This window comes from Triturus cristatus, chromosome 5_2 (assembly GCF_964204655.1).
Source record: "Triturus cristatus chromosome 5_2, aTriCri1.1, whole genome shotgun sequence".
In the NCBI taxonomy this organism is placed as follows: Eukaryota; Metazoa; Chordata; class Amphibia; order Caudata; family Salamandridae; genus Triturus; species Triturus cristatus.
This window is the reverse complement of record NC_140588.1, coordinates 183,268,751-183,292,918: the sequence shown is the minus strand read 5'-3', so window position 1 is coordinate 183,292,918 and position 24,168 is coordinate 183,268,751.

The window sequence follows — 24,168 nt, the reverse complement described above, 5'->3', positions numbered from 1 at the left end:
CCTTCAACATAGTAATCATCATTGTAATACTGTGTAGACTGAGTATTTTGCTGATCAAAGTAGTTCATAGAATGTGGAGGTGGAAGGGAACGCTGTGTCTGGGGCAGCATACCTCGACCTCTACCCTTGGGCGCTAACTGGGAACCACCACGACCTCGTGGAGTAGATAGTCCTCCATTACGCGGAAATAAAACCGGGCAGCCATTTTTAAAATGACCTTCCTCCCTACAATAGGCACATTGGTTAGGACCTAACAAAGGCCGCGGAATATAGGGCTCAGGCTTTTGAAACACCCTCTGAAACTGGGGAGGCTGTTGAAACAGGCGCTGAGCAGAGTGAGGAGGATAAGCTTGTTGCAGAAGAACCTTCGTTTTTAATTCTTTAGTCTTTTTCTCTTGCTTATCTTTTTCCTCTTTGTTCCTGTTCTCATAATATTGTGTAGTAGCCAATATCTGAGCAGAAGAAAAAACAGCCCATGAACTTTCAGAGTCTTTTAATTTATGTGACAACTCGGGGAGCAAATTAAATATGAATTTATCTACAAATAATCACTGTCCACCCTCCGTAGTCATATCCCCACCACTGTGATCAATAAACGTCTCCTCAAAACGAGTGAAGAAATCAGAGACACTCTCATCTTTCTTCTGTTTACACGCAGCTAATTTATCCCAACTAACTCGTAAGGCGGGCATCATTGTTTTCATTAAAGTAATAATCCTACCAGGGAGTTCTGTGATCAAAACATCAGGCTTAGCACCACCCACTTGTGCTCTATCCGAGGCAGTTATAGCATTCCATGTACCACCCAATTCTTGAACGTGATCCTCTCTACGAAACCGAGCCCATAACGCTTGTGGGACTACATTTCCCATCAACATGTCGATATCGGCTAAATTCATAATACAGGCATCAACAGTCTGGAACAATTCTTTATAGTAACCAGCCGGGTTTTTACGGGGATCCGGTAGAGATTGTTTGAGGGCCAAAACATCAGATCTCTTCCAGGGGACATGTACCCATATACGCTGGAAGTGAGCGGGAATAGCTGGATTATTACCTGCTTGCGCAACCTCTTCCCTCCATATCGGAGGAACCTCTCTCATTGGGTAATGTTTTAATGTCTGCCGAACAGCAGGATCAGAATCAAGAAAAGTTTGTGAAGAAAATAAGGACCTAAAAGTAACAAGTGTCCTTACGGCTTCCTCAACCTTAGAACCCACAATGAGTCCTTTATCGAAATTAGCCTGAACATCCAGCAGACCCTGGGGAAGTAAACCCAAATCCATTTCCTCCCATCCTTTAGCAAGAGTGTCACACATAACATTAAAGGATCACTGACGAAATATCGAGAAGAAGAATGTCGAATTGCCAAAACATCGAAGGAAAAATATAGAATGCCAAAATTCGAAGCCCTATCTCCAAACAGGTAAGTACAAAAATATAGAATCCAAAATATCGTTGTAAAAAACTATAGTTAGTCACAATATCGAATTATTGTAAATGTCTTAAAATTAATGTAAAATTAATTAAATAAAACATGTAATTAACTGAAACATACTTAAAAATACTTAAATTACTTTAAAATTATTAAATAATTAATGTAAGTAAAAAAAAAATACATATATATTAACGTAATATTAATTTAAAAAATGCAATATTTTTTGCGTAGGATAGCGGGCGGGTAAAATTTACTATTACCACTCCAGTAAGTGCAATAGTAGGGAAAACGTTGGATATCGGGAGGGTAAAAATTAGTATTCCCACTCCAGACAGTGCAATAATAGGGAAAGCATTGGATAGCGTAGGGGTAAAAATTAATATTCACACTCCAGAGAGTGCAACAGTAGGGAAAGCGTTGGATAGGGGGAGGGTAAAATTTACTATTCCCACTCCAGTGAGTGCAACAGTAGGGAAAACGTCAGATGGCGTAGGGGTAAAAATGACTATTCCCACTCCAAAGAGTGCAACAGTAGGGAAAGCGTTGGATAGCGTAGGGGTAAAAATTACTATTCCCACTCCAGAGAGTGCAACAATAGGGAAAGCATTGGATAGCGTAGGGGTAAAAATTACTAATCCCACTCCAGTGAGTGCAACTGTAGGGTAAGCGTTGGATAGCGTAGGGGTAAAAATTACTATTCCCACTCCAGAGAGTGCAACAGTAGGGAAAGCGTTGGATAGCGGGAGGGTAAAAATTACTATTCCCACTCCAAAGAGTGCAATAGTAGGGAAAGCGTTGGATAGCGCAGGGGTAAAAATTACTATTCCCACTCCAAAGAGTGCAACAGTAGGGAAAGCGTTTGATAGCGTAGGGGTAAAAATTACTATTCCCACTCCAGAGAGTGCAACAGTAGGGAAAGCGTTGGATAGCGGGAGGGTAAAATTTACTATTCCCACTCCAGTGAGTGCAACTCTAGGGTAAGCGTTGGATACCGTAGGGGTAAAAATTATTATTCCCACTCCAGTGAGTGCAATAGTAGGGAAAGCGTTGGATAGCGTAGGGGTAAAAATTACTATTCCCACTCCAGTGAGTGCAATAGTAGAGAAAATAATAATTTTAATTTTACTAAATATAAATGAATTATTAATACCAAATAAAAATATTAAAGTGAATTACCAATCAAACAATATTTAATAATGACTTTATTATCAATACCAATGTTTTTTTATTAATAACCCATTAATAATTAATTAACAACCAATTAATTTTCAATACCAAAAATTAAGAATAAATTAAGAATAAATTAATTAGCAATATACAAAAAAAATTTCAATCATTAATTATTTACAATTAATTTAATTCCCACCATATTCCCCTATAAACCCACAACCCTCTACAAATAATAAATTAATACAATTAACATAATTATCAATTAAACAATTAATACTAATTAATTACCAATTAATACAAATTATTTACCAATTAATAATTAATCAACAACCAATTAATTTTCAATACCAATTAATAATGACCTAATAACAATTAAATTACTTCCCACCCTATTCCCCTATAAACCCACAACCCGCTACAGAAGTAAAATGCAAAATTACATTAAAAATAATGAATAATTCTTACAAATTATTATTTAATGTACTATAATTAAATTACTTCCCACCCTAATCCCCTATAAACCCACAACCCGCTACGGAATTAAATTACACAAAAATTAAATAACATAAAATTCATTACTTTAAAAATATTCAAACATACATTCCAAGATTTATACATACTTTTAACACATATACTAACACTTAAAACACTATAAAAAAATTCAATATTTTTAACAACTATATTATGACTGTCGATATTACTTACTTCTATATTATTTAAATCGATATTTTATTTCTTACCTGATTTTCGACATTCTTCACCACTATATTTTGGCAATTCGATATTCTGTCCATTCTATATTAAAAACTCGATATTCTGTCCTGTCGATATTTTGAATTCGATATCATGTCTGTTTACCAACATTAAATACATATCTCTACGTGGGTGCATCCCACTGATGAAAGGTGATCATGATATCTTTCACACTATACTGGGGACCCTTCTCGATCCATTTGCGAGCGAGGGAGTCCAACACCACCCGTTCGTCGGAACCTGGAAGTTGACTACGAGACTGTCTTCGAGAAAAAGCCGGAGACATGTTTAGCGTCCCAAAGAAAGGGGGCAAGAAACCAGAGACAGTATCTGTTATTCGTTTGCGCACAGTAGGAGAATTAGACATAAGGACAGGGGACAAGGTATTAGGCGATACAGGAGAGGAACTGGCAGTTATAAGGGGAGCCAAAGGCAAAGGAGATTGGTGTTCATATTTTGTGCTTTCTTATCTCTTTTTGCCTGCTTAATTTCTTTCTGTTTGGCTTCCTTACGCCAGAGGCGGAAAGAGTCAAACATTGCCGGCCGGGCTTGTCTTTTGAACAATATCGCGTCCAAATATGTCAGGCTCAAAACTACCATTTTGTGGCCACTGCAGAATGCCATCGTGCTTCGTGTATCGGATCCATGCCTTATTAAAGGCAATGGGGCCGACACCATGTTTTGAATAAAGCTCATAGGTGGGAGTTCCAACCGGAGGAATCGGACAAGAGTCTTCCAGCCGGGAATCCCTATTACAATCAAGGCAACAAAACTTCCTAAACGTACTCAGACCAGGCATCGTTATTTCACTGGACTGTTCACAAACATCAAGGGGTTAAATCAAATAATACAGCACAAACGTACTCACCCCTCGGCTTCGGCTTTTGCAATAGCCGAATCAAAGACCCAAATCAAAACAAAATAGTGAGAGCTACCCACCAATACTTAACTAAGATTCTTCTTACGCCAACAGAGGCCCGTCTAATGTCTCGCGATACCAAACATCATCAAAGGGACCAAAGCAGGGCGGCAGTCAGGGCAGCAGTCGTCAGCAGCCGTCGGAAAGGAGAAACTGCGCTGAAAAAGACCTTCGGACCACTTCGACATACAGGGGTCGCTTCACGTGGTTCGCGATTCCTCCAGAATTTTCTTGCAGGGCTCCTCACGATCCTCGGGCAGAACTGCTACCTCTGAAGCTGTCCCACTTTCGGGCGCCGATTGAAGAACCAAGACTTTAAGGCTTGGCGGTGCAGGGTATGCCTTAATTGCCTGAGTTCACCTGCTTTGTCGAACAGAGACACGGGACACTCCGTTAGGCGTAAAAGATAAGGTTTATTAGCTGCAGCTAAGTACAGTTGTCCCAGAAGTACACTCTGTATGTTCTCAGGAGACTGTCACTTTACTTTGTGGCGCACAATCTTTTATAATACACATATTCACCAAGAACACTCCCAATGCATATAGGGTTAACCAATCAGAAGAATGTGAAAACAAGATATTAAGTAACTCAAATAAGCCTCTCTTCCATCTGTGTTTGTCATCCTTCTCCACAAGTTAATCAGTGGTAGTGTTTACAAGTCGATTTGCACATGGCGGGACACATTTGTATGCCCTGGAGGACAGTTGTGAAATCAGAGAATATGGGTAAAGAATAGCGAAGGCCAGAGGATAAGACCAAGTCAGGAAAGAATGGTGCGAACCAACAGATAGTTGAAACAGGGATCAGTCAACCAGACGAGGATTAGTGGAGTCGGCCGGACCCTGACACTAGCTTAAACAGAGGCAGGAGGTTATTTGACACGTTGCAGAAGGAAAGAGGAAAACAACACCTCGTTCACCGTGCTGCCTGAGTGAGGGCAACACAAAATGGCAGAAAGACACAAAATGGTGGCTAAATATGCACGGGATCGGAAAACTGAATTACCTCAGTATCATTGCAGTTTTATGTGTATCATTACTAAAACGTAAAGAAAACATTTGTGCATCCACCATGTGGTGGTGCAAGACATTTTTCTCTGGTGCATCCATTCCCTCTCTGTGAATACTGACCAGTGGTGTATGTATCGATATGCTGCCTCTGTGGTGTCAGAACCTCCATAAAAGGTGTCCTTGCTAGTCCTAGGAAGAAAGGAGTGACAGTGGGCCAATAAATCCTATGCCCTGGATAGTGTGTGTCTGTAGCTCAGCTAATAATGTAAAACAAAAATTACTTAGAAACAATCACTGTCAGCCAGCCTTACAAGTGTGGGAACGACTATGGTGCCGATCACGATCCGGTAAAAAAAAATCCCGTACGACTCGTATCCGGTCTTGCCGTACAAACTGGCAAGTACGATTCGCATGGGAAAAAGTCCATACGAATAGCATTGGGAATTATTCCCCACACGTCCTCGGGTCGGAAAAAGTGTCCGACACGTCCTCGGACGATTCACCGTACAAACGTGAAAAGCGAAGTCCGACCGTGCAAGTACGATCCGTCCCGGGCGTCCGATTTTACAACCGTATGGTAAAAAGCCCGTCCGCACCGAACTCCCATAGCAACCATGAAGACGTCCAAACGGGTGCCCGGTACGCGCCGAACCCCCCCCCAGCCCCCGTATGTACGCGCCGAACCCCCCCCAGCCCCGTACGTTCGAGTCGTACCCCCCCAGCCCCGTATGTTCGAGTCGTACCCACCGTGTATGTACACCCGTGCACGTGTCGAACTGTATGTGTCGTACCCCCCGTGTATGTACACCCGTGTACGTTCGAGTCGTACCCCCGTGTATGTACACCCGTGTATGTGTCGAACTGTACGTGTCGTACCCCCCGTGTATGTACACCTGTGTACGTTCGAGTCGTACCCCCACCCGTGTATGTACGGTGCGTACCCCCAGCGCGTACAGTTCGACACATACACGGGTGTACATACACGGGGGGTACGACACGTACACGGGTGTACATACTCGGGGGGTATGACTCGAACGTACACGGCTGTACATACACGAGGGGGGGTACGACACGTACACGGGTGTACACACACGGGGGGGTACGACTCGAACGTACAGGGCTGGGGGGGTACGACTCGAACGTACGGGGCTGGGGGTGGGTCGACTCGAACGTACGGGGGCTGGGGGGGTCAGCGCGTACATACGGGGGCTGGGGGGGTCGGCGCATACATACGGGGGCTGGGGGGGGGTACGGCGCTTACCGGGCCACCTACTCTGGTCGTTTCGCGCCGTACTTCGCTTTTGCGGCACTTTTTGGGTGCCGTGAAAATATTGCCGTCCGGACTGCTGTCGGTTCGAATCGTACTTCCTGGGTCGTGAAACGCTGCCTGGAAGCGTCCCGACGTCACGTCGCAGCATTCCCGGATCACATTCGTATGCATATTTTCGTCGGTCGGTGTTTTTTACGATTCGTACGGAAATGGTGTTTCCGTGCGAATCGTAATTCCATGTTTGTAAAGTTTTACAACCGGGTACGAGTCGGACGGAGAATACGCTCCGACCGACGGTTCGTACCCGGTTTTTAACGGATCGTAATCGGCACCTATGTGTCCTCATGGCAGGAAAAGTGTCCTGTGGCCTAGCTGATGTCCCATGGATGCAAGACTGCATATCCCAGTATGCATTTGATAAACTGAAGTGAATGCATCAGTTTGGAGGGACCAATGCAGCTCCAGTAGGTCTCACGGAATGGATGCTAATGCATTGAAATAAGTCTGCACAACAGTGCACAAGCACGTCAACTGGCGTTATTTTACATATCAATGAATGGTTTGTTAATTTTTTTTACTATGTGTTTAGAGTGTTAGCACATTCAGCAGGTGGTGAGTATAGTAAACAATTACGTTCACATCGTTATAGCTTCTGCAGATGGTCAGTCACACAAAGGGCAAGATTTGTGAACCTTACAGTCAATGCAATATAGCAATAAATCTAGGTGTGCTGCTATACATGAATGCAAAACAGCTGGAATATGCGTTATCATGGTACATGTGTGTCAATGTATCCCCTCCCTGGACTGGGTATAATCTACCTTTCCAGTGCCAACACAGCCAGCCTAGATTAATGGATCAATTGGGCCTGTGTTATAGCCAAGATTGTTTTTGCACAGGAAGGTGAGACTTTTCCTCTTTCTATGTGTACGCAGAATGCAGCACACATAAAAAGTGGAACAACAAGGAGAAATTAGCATTTTTGTCCTTGTTACTGCTCCTCTAGGTAAGTGTAGCATTATGACCAATTCCGTGGTCTATCACTTATGGTAAAGCAGGACTATGGGCCAAAATCCATGGGTGGATGCGTTGGAACACCCACGCTCCATCCATATAATGCCTCCCTTGGGCTACGTAACACAAGTCTTGCACTGCCTTGCATTACTCCACATTTACCAAGCCATGCAGGGCCACATAGGATGACCTTGCATGGATAGCTAAATATCATTGTAGGTTTTGTGTTGCCATTGTGCCCCCATGGCTGGCTCAAGGGAAACACAAAACCATGATACATCTATCTTTTAGACAGTATGAGAAACAAATGTACTTGTAGTCTAATTCAAAAGACACAACTAGTTCACATTTGCATGCCCATGTGTGGTTATGTAATAGCAAGGGAATGCAAGCCAGCTCAAGTGGTTCACTGGTGTTACTGTGCCTGGGGTAGTTCTGACATGGGTGTACTTAGCTGTTTATGATTGTTCCCCAAAGTATTGCTACTCAGAAATGTATGTCTGTGCACATAATATGTTGCCATATGTCATAATTTAGAGCCAGTCAGAAGATAGTTCGACCTATAAGTGTAAGTGTATCAGCTATTTACATGTGTATGTGCACATAATAACTTATAGTTAAGAATATGGCAAACAAGATCAATATGCAGAATGAGGTAGGTCTGTAGTCCTCTTCAACCTACAATTGAACACCTGTACATAAGGATAATAGCAGGATATAATGAGCCAACATTCAGTATGTGAACAATATTTACAGTGATTGTCAACTTTATATTGAAAAATAGTATGCTTATTAGCAAGTATTAGCAAAGCCATGTTATCACAAAGGTGACTCACAAAAGGATGTGTAGCAAGTGCTGGAGTAAAGTTAGATATATCTTATATACCTGCAAACATATACATATTTTGCTTGTATGAAGAAATACATTGATGTGTATGATTAGTGTCAATCAGTGAAACAATGATATATGGTTTTTGAAACATACATTTTCACATATGTGATATGGGTTATTCTCTAAGCTGAACATACATATAACATTTCTTTTAATACAATCAGTCATCTGTATGAGTTGGAATTATTGTTTTGAGTTATATGTGTGGGTGTGACATTGTGAATGTATGTATGTATATAATGCTTGTTAAGCGCAGCTGTCACCCAAAAGGGTATCCTGGCGCTGAGACCGTGTCTAACCATCAGGAAGGTGTATTACATTGCTCTTGGGAACAGGTAGGTCTTGAGATCCCTTCTAAAGGAGAGCAGATCTTGACTACTCCTCAATGTCAGAGGTAGAGTATTCCATAGCGTGGCGGCTGTATAACTAAAAGCGCGGCCGCCCATCCTCACTCTGTTAATCCTGGGGATCCTCACCAGGAACGCCGAGGAGGATCTCAAAGGTCTGGCAGCTTGATACCAAGAAAAAAGATTTTGGAATAAAATTGGTCCTAGTCCATGCAGAGCCCTGAATACCAGGCATAACGCCTTGAAGGCAATCCTCTGCTGGACCGGCAGCCAGTGCAGATCGACTAGAGCTGCAGATGAAGAAGAAGAACGCGGCCGAGATAGAGCCAGTTTCGCAGCCATGTTCTGAATCCTCTGCAACTTTAAGATCAAGGTCTTAGGAGCTCCCAAAAGTAGTGCATTGCAGTAGTCTAACCTACTGAGAATAGAACTACGTACTATCTCTGCCCTGGCTCTCCGCGGGAATATTGGTAAAAGTTTGCGTAAGACACGAAGCAGACCCATACAGGTCGCCGCAGTCTTATTTACAGACGCGCCCAGCTGTAAACTAGGTTCAAACAAGACTCCTAAATTACGAGCCAATTCTGCGGCTTCCACTGAGCCTGGAATAGAGTTTGGCCAAAAGTTATCCGGTAACGCGCGAGGGACATGGTCTAGGGAACAATGGAGTACCTCCGTTTTCGATCCATTAAATTGAAGAGAGTTAGCTCGTAACCATTCTGCTGTGGCTGACATACAGCGGTGAAAGGTGTCCCTCGAGACTGACTCAGCTCCCTCAAATGAAAAGATCAATTGAGTGTCATCGGCATAGTTGATGACTGATATGCCGAATGACTTGATCAGATCTATCAGGGGTCGGAGGTATAGATTAAAAAGAATCGGACTGATCGCTGACCCTTGGGGGACACCGTGATTCACCTGTCGTGTGGCTGATCGAAATGGTGGTAATGCCACAGCTTGTTGTCTGTTGCAGAGGTAAGATGTTAACCAATTTAGAGCCAGACCGTTTACTCCCGCGTTTTGAAGACGGCCCAAGAGAACCTCATGGTCCACCGTGTCGAACGCGGCCGACATGTCAAGCAGCACTAAAAATGCGGACTTGCCCCTGTCGACGCGCGTTCGAAGATCATCCAACACGGTGACCAATGCGGTCTCAGTGCTGTAGGCCGGTCTGAAGCCAAATTGGGCTGCATCCAGACAGAAGTTGGTTTCCAGGAAGTTGGAAAAGGCTCTCGTGACCCACCTCTCCAGAATTTTTATCGCAAATGGTAAAAGCGAGATGGGTCTATAGTTAGCCGGGCATAGAGGGTCAAGAGAAGCCTTTTTTAGCAATGGTGATACAATTGCCAGCTTCCAGCTGTCTGGAACTTGCGCTGTCGTCAATGACTGGCAGCAGATAGAATAGAGTGGAGGAAACAACTCATCTTGAAATGCCTTCCAGATCTTATGAGGCATTGGATCGAGTGGTGAACCTGAGGATACGCCATTGGCCAAGGCACAGAATTCCTCAAGCGAGAAAATAGGAAAACAAGACATCTGGGAAGAGTCTACCTTATTGTTATCCCATACGGGCGCCAAGTGGCCAGGGGAAGCCAAGGAGGACGATAAAAACGGCACAGCCTGTCCAGATACTGAGAGTCCGTTCAAAATGGTCCTAATTTTCTCCTCAAACGCGAGGGCCAAAGAGTCACAGAGTTCCTGAGAAGCTGGAATGGCTGGTACTGTGCAGGACGGATTAGATAGGTTATTAACCAGCTTGAAAAGAGTCTTCGATTTATTAGAAGCCTTCGCCAAAGTGTCTTCAAAGAACTTAGCTTTAGCACTTTTTGGCTGAGACTTATATACCCGCAAGGCCACTTTATATGCTGCCCTATCCAACTCCTTATATCCTCTCCTCCAGGTGCGCTCAGCCTGTTTACAGAGGAGCTTGTGCTGTCCAAGATCATCAGTGAACCAAGCATTGGCACCTCTAGGTCTGTCCCTCACCCTTCGCAAAGGGGCCAATTCATCCAGAGATGTCAGAATTTGCTGACAAAGGGCAGCATAGCTCTTATCCACACTATTTTCCACCAGGAAAGCCCTAGGCAGCAAAGTAGGTCGAATCGGCTCCCTTAGAAGGCGAGCCCATTGTCGATTAAACTTAGTGCCGCCCAGGTTGCTTCATTTTAGCGGAGCAGGCAAGGCAATGGACATATTGATCAATGAGTGATCTGTCCAGCACTGATCCATGACTTCTTTCACTACAACCAATTCCTTCTCAGCGAATACCAGGTCTAAGGTGTGCCCCATAACATGCGTGGGTAACAGGACCAACTGTGTAAGTTGAATATTACTACAAGCTTGGCAGAGTTCCCTATAGGCCAGATCTTGAGGGCCAGAGGGCCAAAGATTAAAATCACCCAATACTAAGAGTTTTGCATGGGAGTTTGAAAGGTCATAGATCAAATCAACCAGGGACTGAAGGCCTGTTGTGGTCGAGGAAGGAGGTCTGTAGCATAGAAGACCTGCCATCAAGGTACCGCTCTGGGCCATGATAGAAAAGCCCATGAGCTCAAACCCTGACACCTCTTTTACCGCCAATTCCGAGAGGGAGATTGACTCTCTAAAGATGTAGCCTATTCCACCCCCTCTACCAGAGGCTCGAGGGGTGTGTCTTATGAGGTAGCCCGGTGGGCAAGCCCAACCGAGTTCCATCCCACAATCCGCCGAAGCCCATGTTTCGGTCACAAATAGTATATCCAAATGTTGGGATTCTATTAAAAGAGCAGTCTCAGCATAATGCTTCACGAGAGAGCGGACATTTAATAGGCCACAAGAAAGAGTCCTGTGAGAAGATGGAGTAAACGAGCATTGAATACCGGCCGCAGTAAGGCATGATAAATCGTGCGAGTCCTCACGAGTATCTGCCAGATAAGAGGTAGCTAGCACGCCGGGAGCACCCGGGACGCGAACGGGCGCAAACGGGCTTACCTCTGGCGCACCTCCAGCGCGTCTACGGCGCGTCCACTGCGCGCATCCGCTGCGCGCCTGCTCACCCATATCTATTTATAGTATAACGCCACGCGGGCTTCCGGCTGCTAGAGCCTCTAGACCCGACCCAAAATGGCGCCTGAGAGTGACCCAAGCGTCAACACCCACCCAAGATGGCGGACGGAGCACCACGATCTCACTATCTAAATCCCGCAAAATGCGAGTGAGGACACGATTATTGTGCAGGTGAGTCTAACTATGCCCCTAACAACTGTGCCAGCAAGCGCCTAATAATTAGGCAGGGAAACAGCAGCACAATTACCAAACAGCGCGATTTAAAATAGTATGCCCAGGAATATACCGAGAACAGTTAAAATCTGTCCAGCAATGCGCGATGGCAGAAAGATCTGCACACCGTATGAAGAGAGCAGTTTAAATAAGCTCTCCAATGCGCGGGCTTCCGGCTGGTAGAGCCTCTAGACCCGACCCAAAATGGCGCCTGAGAGTGACCCAAGCGTCAACACCCACCCAAGATGGCGGACAGAGCACCACGACCCCACTATCTAAATCCCGCAAAATGCGAGTGAGGACACGATTATTGTGCAGGTGAGCCTAACTATGCCCCTAACAACTGTGCCAGCAAGCGCCTAATAATTAGGCAGGGAAACAGCAGCGCAATTACCAAACAGCGCGATTTAAAATAGTATGCCCAGGAATATACCGAGAACAGTTAAAATCTGTCCAGCAATGCGCGATGGCAGAAAGATCAAGATCAAAGAATAACAAGATGTATGTCACCCTATAGGACCTTTTTCTTGTAAGACATACCTATTGTAATTACAAATTACCTTGTTATGAAGGAATAGTGGCTATGTATGTATTAAAAGACTAGGTGTATGGATGTAATGTCATGCTTCATTTGGAACAATGTTGTCTCTAAAATGTTCAAGCAAGACACCACAACAACGGGGACAACTACCCCTCAGGAGACCTCTCATGACCAGGCAATCACACACCACCACAGGACCATTCACTGGACAGAGAAATAGAACCAAACACTCACAAAAATGGACTCTCACTGTACCGGCTGAACCAGAAACATCTGAAATATATGCAGAGACTGGTCAAGCGACTGGCAAAACTCACAAAAGTGTACAGTAATAACACTAAGGGGCCTATTATGATGTCGGAGACCGTACACCGAACATCATCGGTTTCAATTCCAAACGGCAAATTTTGATTCAGCTGGCCGGAATTGAAACCGTTTGGTCATTCTGGCTGGCTTCCGATGGGCTCAAGGAGCCTGTCGGCTAGTTGGGACCAGCCTGTAATCCAAATGGATGGCGGTCTACGCCGTCTGGATTACGATGCATGGTTTCCTGCAGGGTTTCCATGCCAGCCTTTCCTAAATGAAACCCTGACAGAGAGCATGTTTGGGGCTCCCTAGCAGGGCCCACTTTCCTTTGTGACCTCAGGTTGGTGGCCAAGTGACCCCTTGTTAATACATTGAGGTGCCTGCCATGGGGTGCAGGGATTAACACCACCTCACATTTCCCTATGGGAGCATGTACTACGGCCAGTTTATGGCTGTAACACATGCTCTCTAGGGAAATGCCATAATGCGACCGCATCATAATGAGGCGGTTGGGACCGCCGACCAGAGGTTGCCGGTCCAGTTTCCGAGACAGTGTCAGGCAGATGCAAGTCTACACAACATCGTAATAGGCCGCTAAGAGTTTGCTTCAGTGTCAGAAGGCCTTGATTAGAATTTCTCAGTAGATATGAACCTGGAATCTCCCTCCAACCATCCATTTACCTGTAATTTTACTTGTCTTCAGTGCATTCAAGGTGTGCTGATAGTTAGTTAGGATATAATGTAGTTTTAAGGTTAGTGTATTTTAGAAATAGATTTGTAGGATTTTTAGGGCCTCATGCATCAAACTAAAAACCGGTCGCAAACGGGCAGATTCTCAGAATCTGCCCCTTTGCGACCGGTATTTTTGCATTTGAGATGCATCATCCCAAATGCAAAACTCGCAAATTGCGATTGCATTTAAGCAATCTCAAATTGCGATTCCTTAAATGCAATGCTAGAAGCAACTTAAAATAGCGATTTCGCTATTGGAGGTCGCAAATTACCGAAAAGAAAAACTGGTCGGTAATTTGCAAAAACTTTGAAAAATGCACTAAGGTGCATTTTTCAAAGTTTCATGTTACACACACACATGCCCTCGGGTAATGTGTGTGCTCAACATCGGTGCACATTACAATTTCAGGGGTGCACTAGGGTGTCCTTTTGGCACCCTTGCACCCTTGAAATTGAATGTAAATTTGCGAGTACCTATTTGGTACTCGCAAATTGCGCTTGCACTTCCCATTCGGCCCATAGGAATGAATGGGAAGCCATTCCTTAATTGCGACTCGCAATTAGGGAATGTTTAGGAATCGCTATTTTTTAAGCGAGTCCTACATGCACAGGCTTTTGCGATTCCTTAATTGCAATTCCTTAATAATCACAATTAAGGAATCGCAAAAGCCTTCCTTGATGCATGTGCCAGTTAATATATAATTTAAGAGTATTACGTTTAGAATGTTTAGGTATTTACTGGCACATGTATCAAGCAAAATTCACCTCGCAAAAATTGCGAATCGGTAAAATAGCCCGTAAACAACTGCAAAACAACACTTTCCAATGCATCAACCCCAATACCGAAAAATGTTGCTAATCGCAAAAATGCCCCCGCAAATTTAGCGATTAGCAAAATAGCGATTATATAATAGCAAAAACTAAAACTGCTCCTGCAAATAGCGAATAGCAAATAATGAATCGCAACCCAATGCATCAAAACTCGCAAATAGCGATTTGCAACAAAATCGCTATTTAGCAAGAGCAGAATAAGGGTAATCTCAAACAGGAGGTACAGTTGAGAAAACACCCCAAAAAAAGTTTTTTTTATAGGTGCTACCAACTAGAAAACCCTTTAAAAATGCTTTAGGAGACCCCGTGAGCCATTCACAAAGACAGCCCTCTACGTGCTTGCAAGGAGGATGAGGATAAATGCAGCAGCCCAGCGCAGGAGGAGGATACAGGAGAGGGTATTCCGAGTGTGCATAACATTGCTGGGCCAAAATGATGAAGATATATACGATAAGTATCGTCTAAATCGTGCAATGATAATGCGCCAAATTGCAGATTTGGAACCCCTACTGCAGTGCAAGACCCATAGGACCAATGGCATTCCTGCGCACGTCCAGGTCCTATGTAGCCTGCACCTACTGACGTCAGGCAGTTTCCAGGGGGTCGTAGCGGTAGCCGGAGGTGTATCCCAGAGCGCACTCTCACGCTTCTTTCAGAAATCCCTTGACGCCATGATGACAATGATCCATACCAACATCACCTTCCCCACAACCCCACAGGAGTTGAATCAGACCAAACTGGAGTTCTACCAGGAGGCTCAATTCCCACATGTCATTGGATGCATTGACTGCACGCATGTCCCCATCTGTCCCCCCTCAGCCAACAAGTACATCTTCTGAAACAGTAAGTCTTACCACTTCATCAATGTCCAGGTAGTGTGCAATGCTAAGCATATAATAACGGATATCGTAGCACAATTTCCCGGAAGCACACATGACTCATATATATTCCGCCACAGTGGCATCAACAGGCGTCTGCTCGGTGGTGAATTTGGGGAGGGACATCTACTTGGTACATACATATACCTATTTGTAACATCATTATACCAAATGTGATTGCATTTCTGCGGCTAACCTTTTGCTTCCCACAGCGCATACGCCTTGCGCGAATACATTCTGACCCCTTACCTCAACCCAGCAACACCACAGGAACAGCGCTACAACGTGGCACACATCAGCACAAGGAATGTGGTCGAAAGGACATTCGGGATACTAAAAAGTCGCTTCAGGATCCTTCATAAGACTGGTGGTGCGTTACAGTACAACTCCGAGACTTGCTGCAGGATTGTGGCTGTATGTTCCATGCTGCACAACATTGCCACAAGAAGAGGCATTCCCATTGAGATGAACAAGAATGACAATGATGACCAACCACCCGCACAACACCGACAGCCGATGGTCAGAGGAGACGTGTACACATCACACAACATCATTTCTGAGGTAGGTAAGAATGAGCAAGATATCGTTGAATGTGAAAGTTTTATTAACATGAGCACATGTCAAACAGAAGAATTATGTTTAGAAAATATGACGGTGATTGCATAGGTTGATTAAGTCAAAATAAACTAGTTAACAGCACTAGAGGGCAATCACAATGTTGAAATGGACCATGGTTACACCACCATGGCCAAAGGGGCGGATATGCATGGCTAGCGCCTCTTGCCACGTACCCCCAGCCTCCTGTCTCATGACTCTGCAACATCAGCCTGATGTGTGCCTGTGGATGTGGAGCTGCGCTAACTGCGCCTCCTGTTAGTGGTCACTGGCACAGACACGCTACTCAGGCTCGATGCCTCCTCACTACCCTCCTTCCCTTGCAAGTTGCTGGCAATCACAGTCCCAGACTGGAGGTGTTCCACAGCTGTGGTCACTTGGCCTAAGGCCCTTGCAACATCCCCACAGAAATGGCCCAGATCAATCTGCAATGACACGGAGCGCCGTGTCAATACTGCAGTGGTGTTGCTGAGCTTGGTGATGGCCCTTGTATTAGCTGACATACGTAGCAAGCTCTGGCGATGCCTCTGACGCTTAGTGCGTTGTCCTGCAAGAACGCCACGGGTGAGTTCCTGTAGGCTCTGGTTTGTCTGTCGATTTGCCTCCGCAACAAATGTTGTTAGGTCATGCACACTGTCTGACATTGTGCTTATGTTTTTGGCCAGCTTGGAGATCTGCATGTTGATTGTGCCCATGTGTCTCTCCTGCAGGAGCTGCACAAGTAGCATCTGCGACTCAACGCCGCCATAAACATTTGGAGCCTGTTCAACATCGGCTGCAATACGGGTCCTGGACCTGCAGCGTTGTCATAGTCGGACCTGTGCTGGTGTTGGAGCTGGTGAAGAGACACCTGGCTGGCTGGGGACTGTTGTGGGTGCTGGAGTTGGCTCTGATTCCATTTCTTGCAGTGCGGTTACATGTGCCCTGCGTTTTGGTGGTGGGGGTGGTGTACATTCAGGGTCCACAGGAGTCTCTACATCCGTCTCTGCAGGTGTCTCAGAGATGATGAGCCGGTCACTGTCCTCGGAGTCCACCTGAGCTGCATCTGTGTGTGAAACAGTGCAGTGTTAGTCTTGTTTGGTCCTAAATCTGTTTCTCACATGGCCTACCTTGTACATGATAAATCACTGATTTAAACACACTGTCTAACATGAAGTGTTGGTATGTTTTTTTAAGCATTGATGATTATCCATGGCCACTTGACTAACATGACTACAACTCCCATGATGCTTTTTGTGTATGAGGGAAAATGTGGAATGGACTTCTCCCTGCACACTGTGATTTGCCTGGGGGTATGTGCATGGATATACAGTACGCAGAGTATTAGCGCTTGCATGCATCTTTCCTTGTTGTGTACTTGCTTCGCCGGATGTGTCCAATTGGGTGACTACCACGACTGCCTCGGGCTCGATCGCCCCCTCAACAAGGTCCTCCAGGACTGTATTTGCGGAAGGCCCCCCTCCTGTGCCGCCTGCTTCCTTCACCCTTTCGGCTATGCGCTCCTTGGCACGTTGCCTGAGGTTGTACCACCTTTTCTTCAGATCCTCAATGCCTTGGTGTGTGACTCCCACAGCATTCACTTTCTCCTTGATGCGCAGCCATATTTTGCGCTTCTCCGCCTCTGGCACCTTTAGGGACAACTTGCCAAACAGTTTGTCGTGGCTGCTGCTCACCCTCTCAATCAGGTGTTCGAGTTCCCTCTCAGAGAACTTCATGTTCCTCTTCCTGGGCGTGGCACTCTTCCATGCTGCATTTTTGTCCATCCTAGCTATGTGAACTGTGGCTGGATTGTGAATGTGATGTGTCTCTGCTCAGCTTCAGTACTCTGCCTCCTCCTCTGAGCTCCTCAGGGCACTGAATGAAGCATGGACTGGATGACTTCCTGGTTGTGATGTCATCAGCCTGCTTCTAATGCGACCCGCTTTTTGCGAATTCGCAAATACCGAAATCGCTAATACCGATTTCGGTATTAGCGGACTCGCTATTTGCTAGTTTATGGGTTAGCGACTCACAATCATGTATTCTGTATTTTTTTAGCGATTTTTAAGGGATCGCTAAAATATACCGAATATGTACATGCATCCCAGTTTGCGAGTCTTTATTTGCGATTCCTTATTTTTCGCTAATAAGGAATCGCTTTAGCGATTTTTGATGCATGTGCACCATAGTGGGTAGGGATGAATGTTTTGTGTATTACATTTTTAAAAAAATAATCTTTACAAAATAAAAAAAATATTTATTTGAATAGATTTATATGTGGGGTAATATAGGTTTAGGATAGAGCTTATGTTTGTATTGTATTGAATTATGTGTATTAAGGGGGGTGAGGGATTAAGGTTTGTCTTGTCATGTGGTAATTATTGGTAAAATAGGTTAAGTGTTAGATAATTTAAGATGGTTTAGGTTATAGCTAATGTAGGTTAGCAAGAGTTTGGAAGTGTATTTCTTTGATAATTCTATTTTGTAATAGATATTAAGGAGTTCATATAGTGATCGTTTATTTGGGATTTTGTTTCAAATTATTGAGTTAGCAGACTACATAATGTTCATATATTCTGGAGGCTATTGTACTGAAATTTTGAAACGTCAGACTTCACTTGACATTTGTACATCATCCTCATGTTTCTGATATGACTGCACACATAATCACACTTTTCACACAGGTTTAGAATCTGGCAAGTATGGGTTCAATCATCCTGACTCCTGTTTTTATAACAACAAATTGTTGGAGCAGTGAGGAATCAAACTTATGTATTTATATTGTGGCAAGTACTTAACAGCATAGATATGGACCAGTGGACCAGTGTGTTGTGTGAACATACCTCACACATTAATATTTAGAGCTGGTAAGTGATTATGTACTTTTGTTTTTCTCTCTGTATGTCAATCCAGATAAAGTTGCTTTGTTGGTTTACTCTGACATTCTTTTGAATACATAAAGGAATGGAAGTGCAACATATTTAAAAATCACAATAAGGGACTTTTTATATATTTTGCAGTAAACAGTTAAAACAACTCAGGCTGCATTTTTACTAATGCAGAAGTGTGGAATGGTGAATGTTGGGTTGTCGATGTTAGGAGATGTACATGTGCTTCAGTAACAGTGGGTGATGTGTGTATTAGGATTAGATAATAAATGCATAGATGTATGCGTACATGTGTGAAGGGTGGATGCAAGGATAAATAGATGAGAGCATGGGTGGAAGGATGTGTACAAGCATTTGATGGACTGATGCCTCTGCCGTATGTATTTTTGAGGGTAGAAATATCCAGCAATGTTGTGGAAAGGGATATAAGGGCTAAAATACCTCTGTGCCATACATTATAAGGATATTGCTTGTCACCGAGGAATTCCTTGACAATATAGGGAAAGATGCCTGACTCATTCAAGGGGAATAAGTTGTAGGTTTCAAGCCACTATATTTATCTGGAGGTGAAAAGTGTATTCCATTACCTTAGTTAATCATGTCTGTCCATTATTGTTGGCATTTTCTAGGCGACAGCAGAAAAAATTGGGTCTTTTATAGGTTAAGCTCAACTTTATATTTGTCATGTAGTTTTTAGGAGGTTGATACCTTGATGTTGTTTGAGAATTTATTCCTAATATGTGATTTAGGGGCATATGTATCAACATCACCATTTGCGATTCTCAAATAGCGATTTTTAAAGAATCGCTATTTGAGAATTGCAAAACGTGATGTATTTAAAAAATTGCAAAAATTGTAAAACTTGCAATATATGCATGTCGCGCATTTGCATGCACAACGTGGCAGGCACCGTGCGGTGCCTGCCACCTTGTGCATGCAAATGCAGGGTGGTACCATAGGTACCCACCATGTGCACCCCCACCCCCCCACAAACCTGGGGGCCCGCAACGGGCCCCCAAAGAAAAAAATGCGTGCCTTTCCATGGCGGAGTCTCCGCCAGGGAAAGGCACTTCTCCGCCATTATTGTAACATGGATGCCGGTGCCTGCAAGGCACCGCCACTGTATTGCTGTGCTTTTCAGTTTGGTAGGCAATCGGGCAGATGGCCTACCGGCGGAAAACCGGTGGACGGTCTTCCCATCCGCTGGGGTCCCCCGCCATCATAATGTGGCGGGGTAAAAGTGATGTGGGCGGTGACTTTTGGCGGGTAGATCGCAACCGCCATACAGGCGGTGGCGATCCACCCGCTATACTAATCACCCCCCTAGTGTTAGTTTCGACATTCATTAATGTATTAGATGTACTGGTGACTTGAGCACGCCAGGTTACTGAGGATTTTTCTTGGTGAAACTGAAACTTTCTGTATTTGAGGGGGTTTAGTTGTCCATTGCCATCCATGACTGTTGTGATTTTCTTTGAGAAGTGGGAGGAAAAGCCATTACAATTGAATGCAGTGAGAGGAGGCAGGTCAGACTCTTTAGATTTATTTTGTCTGACCTCAAAAAGCTGTCTTGATTGATTTGATGTCCAAGGATTTAGATTATGAGTGAGGATTTTGCAAAGTATATAGTTTGCTTCAAAGCTTTTCTGGCAAATGTGTGTCTAAAGAAGTGGATCAAGATAGCTAAAGCCTTTTCTCAAGGAGTCAGAGGTCTCTAATTATTATCATTTCCATCTCTGGTTTAGCATTGTAATAGTGCGTTAATGTGGGGATTTTGAAAGGAATAATGAAAGTGCCCTACCAATTAAATTTTCATGGAGTGTTTATTTGTAAAGTCAGATTCAGGCTAGAGCCCTTATGGTTTGTAAGGAAAGTGCACTTTTTTAGTAGGTTTTTGTACGATAGAAATCTTTTTAGGAGGGATGTGCCTGGCATTGTCCTTATCCCAGTGAAAATTGAAATGTCCCATGAAAATCTTATTACAAGAGGAGATAAATCAATCAGTGCTCTAATTAAGGAAACCATCAATTAAATTTTATTTGCTGCCAAGTGAGAAATATAAAATGTAAATATAAAATGTTCAACCTCAGTGTGTCATATGGCTTATACTTTCTCAGTAAAACTGTGCATTTGATGGACAACATAAACATCAAAACCGGGCAAGACTGATTGTACACACACCATCAGGATATGTTGGCCTTAGTCCTGCTAGCTCGCAGTGCACCATCTGTACCTCGAACCTTGCAAGGTAACAGATGGAATGTGCAACCACAGAACATGACAACCCTGACTCCCTAATGAAATCAAGAAAGCAGATATTAGACACTTTCATTCAGTTGTTTATTGAAGCATTGTTTTTCTTGTCAAATGTCAGTGTTCAAGAAAAGATGTCAAGTTTAAACATGAGCATGTAAATCTAAATGTGACTGTTAGACCTGGCATCCTTGGCGTGGTTTCCCTTGACTTTTTGCCTTTACCCCGTGGATTTTTGACTGTCTGATGGACTTTGTTTTTGCTGGTTTAGGTTCTCTGAGAACTTTGTCACTGCTTAAGTTTTAAAGAAAGTTTATTTAATATAAGTATAAGATAAAACAATAATACAATACAGTATATAATAACAATCGAATAGAAATATGTAGTATATAACAAAGAAAGAAAGTAGGGGAGGTGGGGGGGAGGGAAGGTAGAAAAATATATCCAATACTGGTTTAACTAACATATTATTCAAAAATATAACATGCAAATCTTAATTATCTCACTACTACAAACTTAATTATACATTGGAGATAGAAACAGAATATAAATATTAGTGGAGCAACAGTAATCTATGGAGGTTTGGAAACTTTCTCAATGCTTGGAGTATGTAACGGTAACAACTGAGCAGACAGATTCAGAAAGTTAGTAACGGGTAGCCAAAGTAAATCACGTTTAATGGCAAGTGCAAGCGGGTGAACATAAGCCCTATCTAATCTATGATTATAACAAATACCATACCACCAGGCTTTGAAAGAAACATTTGAAGCATTTTTCCATGACTTAGTAATTTGTTGAAAAGCAACAGCTATAAGTAAATCAATAATGGAGACATTAAAGGAGGTGGAAGAGGACCAAACCTCTGCAACACTACCTAGAAAAATATGAGAAAAAGAAAAAGGGATATGTGTGTGAAATATTTTGTTAACTTGTTGCCATACCTTAATCCAAAATTGATGAATAATTGGATATGTGAATAACATATCTTTAAGGTCTGCAACAGGAGCTGGGCAGGACCAACAGGTAGACGAGTTGAGAGGGTCAATATGATGTAATTTGGCCGGAGTGATTAGAAGTCTATTATATATGAAAAATAACGTTTGTGTAGTATTTGCTGCTCTAGAAGATCTCCTTATCTTAATCCAAATTTTATCCCACATTGGAATAGGAAAGGACGTGCCTAAATCAGATTCCCAACTACATTCTACTGTAGATTTATCACGAGTATGACCAATGCTTCTTAATTTCTTGTAAATTTGAGAAGCCGAAGGGGCTAATTTCAAGAACGTAAGTTGAACAGGAGAAGGTGTAATACGTGCGGAAGAAGCCATGAGTTTATCATAAGAACGCTGAGCAGCTAGAGTCAATAATATATATTTAGAAGGGTACGAAGAGGGGAGGGAATAACGTATTTGCATTATAGAGAAGGGTATACATGTATCACCTAAAAAGAGCTGATGAGTCCATTTAAGACCAAGTTTGAACCAGTCCTTCCAAAACAGAGTCCTATTTTTAAGCTTAATGTAATTGTTATACCAAATCGGGGATTGCAAAAAACGGTTTCGATCATCTAAACCATCTAGGATAAGTGGGTGAAGAATTTTACGAGTATGCTTAAGAATGGGGAGAGAACATTTTTGAGGAGTATTAGATAGAGAAACATTCTTCAAATGAAAAAGGGTGAATGAAATGAGATTCAATTTCTACCCACAAAGGTAAAGATAACGAATCAGTCGTATTCTGTGACAGTAATGAAGAAGAATTTTTAAGGAAGAAGGAAGTATGATATGACGCAAAATCGGGAAAATTGACTCCACCCAAATGTTTAGGCTGTTTAAGCTTAGAAAAAGACATCCTAGCTTTTTTGTTCTGCCACAAAAATTTGGATAAAATAGTATACATTTTTTTGGAACACGATTTAGGAATATTGACTGGAAGATTAGACAAGAAAAATAAAATTATAGCAACCAACATCATTTTCACAGAATCTAGTCTACCCCACCAAGATAAAAATAAGGGGTGCCATCGTGAAGTGGAATTGGCTAAAGTTGATTGGAGGTTCTTAAGATTGAGTGCTACAGTATCTTTAATAGAAGGAGTAAACCATAAGCCTAAGTATTTGATCTTAGTAGGGCTCCAGTGAAAAGAAGAAGATACAAAATCAGCATGGAAACAATGTTTATTTAACGGAAGGATTTCACATTTGTCAACATTGAGTTTGTACCCTGAAACTGAAGAAAAATTAGAGACCTCTGAAAGAAAAGCCGGTAAAGAGATCTGAGGATTAGATATAAATAAAAGAATATCATCGGCATATGCCGAGAGTTTTAAGTGTTTATCGCCATATGGAAAACCGGTAATATTTTTGTTCATCCGAATTTTGGATAAGAAAGGTTCTAAAGCCAAAATAAATGAAAGAGGGGAAAGGGGACAACCTTGCCTGACACCTCTAAGAAGCGGGAATGAAGAGGAGACAAGGCCATTAGCTAAAATAAACGATCTAGGAAAAGAGTAAAGAAGTGAAATATAGGAAAGAAATTTAGGGCCAAAACCAAACCAAGTAAGTGTTGAAAAGATAAACTGCCAATTAACCCTGTCAAAAGCTTTTTCAGCATCCAATGCAACAGCTGCAAGTGAAGAACTATAGGAGTGAGATTTACTGAGTACATTGAAAAAAAAACGGGTGTTATCAGAAAGATGGCGACCTTTAATGAGGCCACATTGTTCTTTACCTAATAATTGTGGTAGAATACTGTCCAAACGAAGCGCAAGAATTTTCGCAAAGATCTTATAGTCCAAATTAATTAAAGAAATAGGTCTGTAGTTCTTGCATAATGTATGATCTTTATTTTCTTTAGGAAGGAGACAAATCAAAGCTTCTTGAAATGAACCTTCAGACCTCTGGGAAAGTATAAAAAACAAGAATAAATTATGTAGTTTGGGAATGAGTAGATTGGAAAAATGGGTGTAGAATTCTATAGTAAAACCATCAGGACCTGGAGCCTTTCCCTTTTTAAGTGATTGAATATCTGTGAGGATGTCCTTAGTTTGTATATCAGCTTCTAAGGAAGTAA